Genomic DNA, 9,633 nt, shown 5'->3' with positions numbered 1-9,633 from the left:
GCATGATTTTTTTTATGCTAAACATAGATGGAAGTGAATGCTCCAACAAATCGAACTTTAATTCATGTATTTTTGCCATTTTCGAATTGCTCTTGTGACCAAACAGCTTTCAGGAATCCAAAACTTCAGTCAAAATATTGATTATACTGCGAATGCGGCAACCATTTTGCAAACAGCTTTTAGGAACCTACAACTTCAGTCAAAATAATGGTTATAGTGTTCAATGAGATGGCTAATGGCTAATCAAATGATTCTATGATTTTCCATTACGATATTCTGTATTTTTTCTACGATTTCAGGTGATGTGTCTTTTTAACGTTTTCGACGTGGATCGTCTTGAAGGCTACTACGACCACGGTTAAACTCAGAATACCCTCTTTTACTGTACTAATTGAAGGTGAAGAGTCCTTATACACTTTCAACATTCGTTCATAATTTTCTTTTGCTTTTAAACCCAAAAAAATCAATCACTGCACGATACTTGTCTTGCAAACAAAAAATTTAAGTAACCGATTGAAATGAAACTTCACATACGTTCATATGAAGAGTGTACCAATATAACAAAAAAAGAGGCTCGTAGTAGCGCACTCTGTTATCGAGGCTCCGAATTTAATAAGCAACCTAGTACTTCCTGCGCCGGACCGCTTCGCTTGCGTATCGTATCGCGCCCGGTGTCCGGTGCCGTGCTGTTTGAGGGTTTAATTGAGCCTCAACTCGAGCTAAATTGGCCGACCAAAGAGTATGCAAAGCGTGCGCGTGTGTCTGTGCCCACTTTATTTGCAATGCCTCGCCTGTGTGCATGTGTGTGTGTGTGGGGTGTGCTCTGACGTCCAACGCAGAGCCTGCCTTGATCGAAGCCGATGGTTGATAAATGAGCATTAATACCGGAAAGGCTGCCCGGTCACCTTTCTAACCTAGCCACCACCCTTCCGTCCGCCGGTCGGAACACTCGGAGAGAGAGCAATCAACCAGCGGCACACACACACACACCCGCTCACGCTGACCACCAAGCAGTCGATGAAGATGTCGATTGTGCTGATGAAACACCCGGGATCTTTGCACCCACTTGACTGGGCCTCATGACTCCGATGATGGTCGGTTGGATGGGTGTTGGTTTGGCTGCCACCGTTCGGTAATTGGCGATGACCAACGGCGTCTTACACCGTACCGATTCCCGAGCCGAATGGATTGATTGATATTTCCGTCGAATGTTTGTCGATGCAACGCAGAAGCGAACCAGGAAACAATGTTCGAAAATGTAATTAAAAATGTTTTGCCCGAAAAGCGAACCCTCGCACCCTTCGAAGTGAAGCCGGGGGATCCTGCCTAATGTTTGTTTAGATGCCGGCAGCCTCACGGCGATTTATTTGTGTGTTCGGTTCAACTTTCCGATACTCCGATGATCGGGACATGTTTTCCTTTCCCTCTCCGTCGCGTGACCCTCCGGCGTTCCGGCGTTCGAAAGCGTGCACCGTCGATGGCCGGCATATTTTAAACCCCCGACATCCGCACGGACGGACGGTGAATAATTGCATCGCCACCCACCAATTGCACCCTGGTCAGTCGCTCGGTCGGTCGATTGACATTTTACTCCCCAAGCGCGCACCGGAGCGTCATCATCATCATCGTCGAGTTAATGAGTTCGAACGAAATTCATCCTTTTATGACCTTCGCCATAGTTGTGCCCCCTTGTTGGCATTTAAGTGCGCAATGGGGATCGCCAAACAGCACCCGATTGGACCGGCAAAAAACACTACACTGCGTGTTATGGCCAGCGACACAACAGAACAAGCCGGCGCGCGAAAAAAACGGGAACACGAAATCACGAGTAAATAAAATTTCAAACATTAACAAACGAACGACAACGTTTGACGTTTGAATGATGCCTGTCGACCCCCCCGAGGGGGCCAGTTGATGTGCTCCCAAGTTCTGCTTTAAATTGTTGGGCCTCGCCATTGACGGCATTTCCATTTGTTTGGTAATTTTGACAGGCTTCGCGGACCGGCTACGGAAATGGCTACACGCCAATGTAAGCCTGGCCGTCAAATGTGTCAACCGACAAAATGCGGGTAATGCGTGTTGCGTTGCGGAAAAACGTCAAAGCCTTACTGGTTGGAACTGGAATTGATTTACAAACATTCAGAAGCATTTTTAATAATTCAGTTTTGGGTTCCAAATAAAAACACCAAACCCAGCCGAAGCCGAGCCGATGGCCGTGGTCACTGAAACACACGGGATTATATTTCATCGCCATTTAGGCTCGGTTTCGGCTGCCGGGGCCATTTATTCAGCGAAACAAGATCACCAATTTGCACCGGAGGAAGGTGGAAAACAGCAAAACGACCTCCGTCCGCGTCCGCCATTGAGCGTCGATCAAGCGTTTAAAGTTCTGGGACCTTCTGGGAGTTTCCGGCCGGGGTTTCGGACAATTGCACGCCCCGCAGCTGCAACCGTTTGAAACCGATAGCCTGGCGCAGAAGACCGGAGGACCCCGAGGACTGCCGCCGCCGCAGATGGTGTGTTGATGAGAAGTGATTGGATTTCGATCAGCTTACTCGAACGCCACCCTTAATTATTGACTTATTGCGCGTTGTTTCGATGGAAATTCGCTCGACACAATCGACGCAACTCGTACAGGCATTAACTGTTAAACGAAACTTTCTGAACTTTGTCTAGTCGTTTCCAACAAGAAAAGAAGGTAAACGAACGAAAAGTGCAAACTTCATCGCCTTCTGAGCTGAGCGAGAGAAGAAAACGGCCCGTGATACCTGACAACAAAAAGAACTAGGACCCGGCAAGCGAAGCCCGGCCCGGCCAGGATCCATTTTCCGATTTCTCCGAACTCGGAAACTAATACCAGCGCACCAGCGTAACGTGAGAATATTTCACACTTTTATGCAGCCACCGGGCGACTTTACTTACAGCAGCCTCAAGTACATTCCGTGTGCTGTCTGCGCCACCGAACCGTGCCCTGCTCTTGTCCTCCAATCCTCCATCTGTTTTTATCGCTTCGGAGTCTGGCCATGTTTACTGGCGGCCGCGTGAAAAAGTCCCGTAGTCCCGTAGGCTAGGTAGGCAACGGAAGGCACATCCTTATTTCTGCGGGCTCCTAGAAAACCACTCGAAAGCCGCTTGAGACCCGCAGCATCCTCGCAAGGATGGCCGATATTTCCGCGAGTTTCGGTTGCGTTTCGATGTTCGAGTGTTCGAATGTGGGTATTTCAAGGAAAGCACCCGCGTGGTTGGTTCGGATAATACAGGGTGCGTATTTACGACAGGGGATATTTAAATGTTGGTTTATGTGATGGCCGTTTTTCAGTCGATTTGGGCAAATGAACAAGATTTTTTTAAATTATCGCCTCCATTAAACACACAAAAAGCGGGCATTTTTAACTGTTTTTGGGCATTTTTCATTCTATGTAACAACATTTCGGGCATAATAACAGCAATTTCCACTCTGATGTTAGCTTTCAGTTCTTCAATGGTCTTCGGTTGGCTGGCATAATCCTTACTCTTCGAATAGCTCAGATACAGAAAGAAGTCAGAAGAAATTCGGCAACAATAAGTACGCACAGTTTTCACAGTTGAACGATTATTTTCAATGCAGAGCGCTACATTACCTTTCAGAATTTGGCTGATTTGTTAAAATCAACTGACAGGTGGCGGAGTTATCCATCATTTAAATATCCCCCGGTCGAAAACACACATCCTGTATAACAACGTATCATTTTTTTTTGTGCGGTCTCTCTTGTGTTTAATGTCACTTTAAAACACTCGTTGCCAAATTGAACGAAACTTGTTTAGCAATCAGCGTCCGCGGCCAACAAACGGCGCGTTGATTGCGCGCCGAGTGGCGGAGAAGGAGAATCGAACGAAGCAAACAAACGCTCCGTGGTCCGCGGGGAATTTCATCTTTGTGCCTTTGCCACTTCCTGACTGCCTGAATGCCGCATTTCCGGTCGGTCCGGTCCGTGAGCCGTTCGATCTAGATATCGTTCGGTATTGATTACGCCGCCGTCTCCGGGGACGACTGTGGGGCCGGCCACTAGTTCTGATGTTCGTCGTGGTTTCCTTCAGTTCAGGCCCTTCGCGCAATGTCTTTTCGTCCACCGACGTAGTGTGATTTTGCTTCACCCAAGAGCACTGGGATTGTGTTTGGTTCGGTCGAAATGGAAAAGTTTCCGCTCTCATTACGCCCATGCGAAGCTTTACGTCCTGCTGGTGGTAGATTGGTGCGCAAATTCAACACGTCACGGTGCCACGGCTTCGAGACGCCTTCGGGGTTTACGGGCCACACCCGCGCCCTGTCATGCACGCACTTTCCGGTTCGCACCACCACTCGTTACGAGTTATGTTTGTTATTCTCCAGCAGCGAGCGTGATGGCATCGGAAAAAGGATGTACTAGGGCTAGGAAATGCGGGCCTCTTTCTGGAGCGTGTGTTTCGCTTCTATAATCTCCTTACCGGGTCGCGCTGCTAATGGACTCGCTCGCATCCGTTCCATGCACTCCCGGAAAACCTGAAACTCTCACCATCGACCGACGACTCTGGCGCGGGGCCGGGTTGTCGAACGGGAGAAGCCACCTCGGCGGGCGCGTTACCCTGCCAACAACACCCTGAGCCGCTTGGGGAAAAGCTTCGGTTTCACGGTACACTTCCATTCTGCCGCACCACAGCAGTCGGCAGGGAGAGGCCCTTCTTTCTGGCCACATTCTTGCCCACTCAAAAAGATGGCAGATTTCTTCAAAGCATTACACAAACGCAATGCAACGGTTTTGGGGCGGTTTGTGTAAAAAATTTTTAATATGTACCCCGCAATTGGATTGGGCGGCGGACAAGTTAAGCGCCTTAGGCGAGCATGTTGTCCAACATTACAGAAGAGCGCGATGCAGCATGAAAACTTCCAAACATTGTTGCTGATTTTTGCCTCAGCCTTTGTGAATCGTATTAATCACTTTTTCGAGCAACACCTTCTTATTCAGTTCATTGATTGAATTGATTGACGCCAAGGCGCCACATTTTAATAAACAGCTAAATTATGGTCTCGTGGATGTTCCTGGATGTTCAGTCAGAAGCAATATCGGTTCTCCGGCTCCATTTGTGTCTGATTTGGTTCCAAACGACGACGTGACGACAGCAGTTCGAGCAGTTCGAGCAGTTCGAGCAAGGTTGATGGCACGACGCAGCCGCTTGTCTCGCTTCCGCTAACGGGTCTGTCGGGTTTCTCCTCCATCGCACGTCCTTTAGAGGCGTGTCATGGCACCGGTGTTCCCCCACCACCATCAAAGCGCAATTTTCTTGCTCCGTTTTTCATCCGAATCCTTCTCGCTCTCGCTCTCGCTCTCGCTCTGTCTTGCTGTCTTATTTATGTTTGTGTGCGTGCGAGGTGCTCCCCATCAAGAGACACACACTGACTCATCAGCAAACCAACACCACCGTCCGTCGCGGGGTGCGTTTTTCCTTCGCAAGGTTCGTCAGCATCCATCCACGGCAGCAAACCTCGTTTTTTTTGCTTTCCCTCTGTCTGCCGTCCGTGGGGAGACCCTTCCTGGGGGCGAAGGAAGCGAAATTTTAGCTGAGTAAATGTTTGGCCACCGGCGCGGCTCCGGTGGCGTCAGGATCGGTGGTGAGAAAATTGACACGCAGCAGTGGAAGATCGCAATCGATGATGATGGTGCTGCGCCGGGGAAGGTGCACCGGGAAAAACTCGGGGAAAAACTTTTCCATCCTGCTGCTGCTGCGTGATGAGATGAGCAAACAGTGAGCGGCGGTCTTTTCGCGGTCGCTAAATTTTCTCACCAACCAATGCAACCAAATAAGATCAAACTGTATTTACCGAGGCCGAACGGGTGCGTCTTCCGAGTGCAAACACCCTTACGGCGGGTGGGTCATCATGCAATTGGTTTTTCACACCCCCCACCCCAATCCGATCCGACCCGGGGTCCGGTGATCCGGGTCCAGAGCTTCACGAACCACTTGGCGTCTCCATCGGGGGCTCATCGCGTCGGGCGGCGCGTTATTGTCACTCACACGCGCACCCAACACCCAACACCCGACGGCCGTCGTCGTCGTCGAGAGCCGAGATTCGAAGTGAGAAAATGTGTGCGCGCCGCAGTGAGCGTGAGTGAGAGTGAGATGGATGTGATTTTTTTCGAGTGTGCGCATCACGCCGCGCGCTAAACGCCTGCCACCCGGGAAGAAGGTGGTGAGAGTGCAGTGCTCCACCACCCCCTGCCCCCCGCTTCCGGGGTTGCCATCATTATCGCGCACCGTGGCACCTTTGGGGGTGCCGAAAACCAACACCAGAGCGAAGTTGGCGCGCCTTTCTTCACACTCTCGCTGTTGGTGGTGGCGGCGGACGTGGTGGACGTGGCGGAGTGGGGGCTGCTGCTGGTGGTGTGGAGTTCGGCGCGACAACCACGACAACGGTCGGCGACGGTCGGCGAATGGCGCTGATGATGACGATGAGAGCCGCGAAAGCCGTCCGGACTCTGGTCGGCCGCCGCGGAGTGAGTCAGTGAGAAAAACTCGTTCATCGAGCGCGGTCCACACGAACGGCGGCGCCAACCACGAAACTAGTGGCCAACCACGGATCGTGAACGGGGCGACGATTTTTGCGAACTCTTGCGGCTCGTTTCGGGGTGTGTGCAAGTGACCGACGGCAAACACGGTGGCACGGTGGATCCTTTTGGGAAAAATTCCACGAAATTTCCCGGTCCGATCGCAGCTGGCCTTGGCGATGGCGATGAAAACTGTGGTGTGAACTATGTTTAGAAACTAACGGTTTGGCAAGTGATTTTGAGCGCGATTCCGGGTTCCGAGCTCGGCAAAGTTTAAGTTGCAACAATAAAAAGCGCATGACAAAGTGAGACCGAAATTGAATTGTGAATCTAGATGATGATGGAAAACTAACCTCCTGCTGAAAGTGGCATTCGTATTCAGCAATCACGGTGTGCTTTTCAGGCACATTTTGGCGTAAGGAATTGTGCCGTGCTGTGTTGTGGGGGAAGAAAACATGTAAGTCTAACGTAAGAGGAGCCGACTTTGCAAATAACTCCTAACGCACTGTGATTTAAAGTTATTCCCTCGCTCAAACGCAAAAAATAATGATTATCATATTTTTATAAAGCTTAGTTATTGACCGTTAAGTTTGAAGGAAAAATTGAATTGAACTTCACGCAATACTATCCAAAGTCCAATCATTTTTAAGCTAAGCCCATGGCGGATTACAGTCACACAGAACTCACCCATAGCTTAAACATTCCCACAAAGTTGTTGAAAATATTCTTAAATATAAAACTGATAGAAACCGAGCAAGCCCGGGATAAGGTATTTGCCCGTTGGAGGAAATACCACGACACCTGCATCATCATCTTGAATTAAGTATAGATTTTAAAAATACGGCTCAGTCCGTTCTAAAAGAAAGAAAGAATAAAAAGAAAATAAAACTGATGAACTGTTTGCCGCAAAGTAGATTTGAAAGTTGCTGCTAATATTCATCAATTCATCAGCCACCGGTCGGTTTCACCGTCGGTGTTGAAGCGGGAAGATTTGCTCGTCGCAAAGTGTTACTTGTTTTCCAATCCCAAGGGTACTTCAGGAGCCTTCAAGAATGTCACTCCCACTGTCTCTCTCACATTCACTAACAGTAACACTTGAACGCAAACAATGGTTTTGTGAGTGAGCTGAAGCGGACAAATCGGGGGGCCGACAAAAAAGGCCAATTTCCCCGGCTTCAAAACGCTGAAAGAAATTGGGGGCCTTGGGCCCATCTACCTCTTGGTTCTGGTGCAAACCAAATTAACAACTCGTTGTGAGCGGTTTGTTTTTGTTTACTCTTTGTGTCTGCCTTTTTAATCAATCGCCTGCCGTGGTGGGCGGCAAAGCGGGTGGGTTCCACTCCACTCGGGGATGATGCTGAAGTTCAAGCAGAAGTAAAACAGAAAACACTTCGTTCGTTTACTTACGACACCCCTTAGTTGGGATTTATTTAAGAAACCGAAAAAAAAACGATAAAGTAAGCCAGCAAATTCTCTGGCACTCTGGCACTCTGGCAGAGTGAGAGAAAAAGAGAGAGAGAGAGAGAGAGAGAGAGAGAGAGAGATGGCTACCTTCTACTACTACTAACACTACACTTGCTTGCTGTCGACGAAATCACGAAAAACCAATAGACGCAAGTCGGCAAAAAGTGCAGCAAGGCAAAGCGGGCTAAAAAGCCACCGTAAGCGGAAAAGGCACAAAGAGCAAGGCAGAGCGAAGATAAATAACCCGCACACTGTGATGTGCACACACACACAGATAGAGTTCGGTGTGAATTTTATTTCGCCTCGCCTTCCCAGAGTATTCTCGGAGATAGTTTTGCAACTGTGGCTTCAAGCGGGGCGGCTTTCGTCGTCGTCTTCGGGGGTAGAGGGTGGTTATGTACACACACACACACAGACACCCTTCTGACAGTCGGTCTCACTCTGGCGACACACACACCCGTTCACCCCGTGGATAATGGGTTTTTCTTGCCGCGCTTCCTAAGCTCTCTCTCTGTCGGGATGTGTTGGGGTCCGTGAAGCGTTTAACACGTACGTGTGCTGGGGAATGCGCCCCTTGTGTGTGTGTGCCGAGATGGAAGGGTCCTTCCTGGGGGGGAGGTGGGAGAAAATTTCACACCCCTACGGATCGGGCGTGAGGATCTGCCGCTGAGGGGAGGGCTTTGGGAAGTGGGAAGTGTGTGTTAGTGTCACCTTTGGCGCAGCTTAATGGGTGTGTGCTTTTACGGTTAGTTCGCCGTCTTGTTGGGTTGTACATAGGTGGTGGCGAAGAAAATTGCTCCTTCTCACACACCGAATCTCCCACACTGTCACCAAGGCACACACACACACACAGTCGAGCGGACTCTTTAGATGATTCCGAAGAAATCGGTCCATCCTTCTGTCCCGGGCCCGGGATGTGTTTCTTTCTTTTTCTTCATTTGACGCCTTCGGGTGTTACGAGCGGGTTCTGGGGGGTGAGAAAAACACTTCACTCCACACCCATTCACTCCTCGTCCTTTTTTGGCGCTCACCATTACACCGGTTCTGTGTCTCGTTTTCTCACCGCTTTTCGTCGCCGGTCAGCATCTTGAAGGGGGGTCCGCAGTGTCACCCGATTGGCGTCAGCTTCTCTCTCTTTCTGTGCCACCCACCCGGGGTGGGTGGGTGGCACACGATGTTACGATGATGATGTTGGTTACGATGTTGGCCTGGGCAAACTCCCCACCACTATATTAAATATGGTCGACCGCGACCAAAGGTTGCGTTTTTGACGCTTTCGATTTTCACAATGGAAAGGTGTGTTGATTGTTGATTATTGTTTGTTCAAACACAAGGCGAACTCTGACGGCACTTGAGATTCGATTCCCGGCCGGAAAAAACGGGGGTTTCTCTCCGTCCACTTCGGTACATAGCGCGCGTCTTGGGTATGTAAATGCAAAAAGAAAAGCTCCGAGAGAAGGAGACAGGGAGAGAGTGAAGAAGAAGCAGAAGAAAAGAACAAAGAAAAAACGGCTCGGCGAAGAAACCTGATTTTGATTATGTTGCGCGACACACCAATCCGCGACGATTATCACACCAGCGAGAGGGAGTGGCTACACCGTCTCACTGT

Source organism: Anopheles cruzii, chromosome 2 (assembly GCF_943734635.1).
Source record: "Anopheles cruzii chromosome 2, idAnoCruzAS_RS32_06, whole genome shotgun sequence".
Taxonomy (NCBI): Eukaryota; Metazoa; Arthropoda; class Insecta; order Diptera; family Culicidae; genus Anopheles; species Anopheles cruzii.
Note: the sequence above shows the minus strand (reverse complement) of the source record.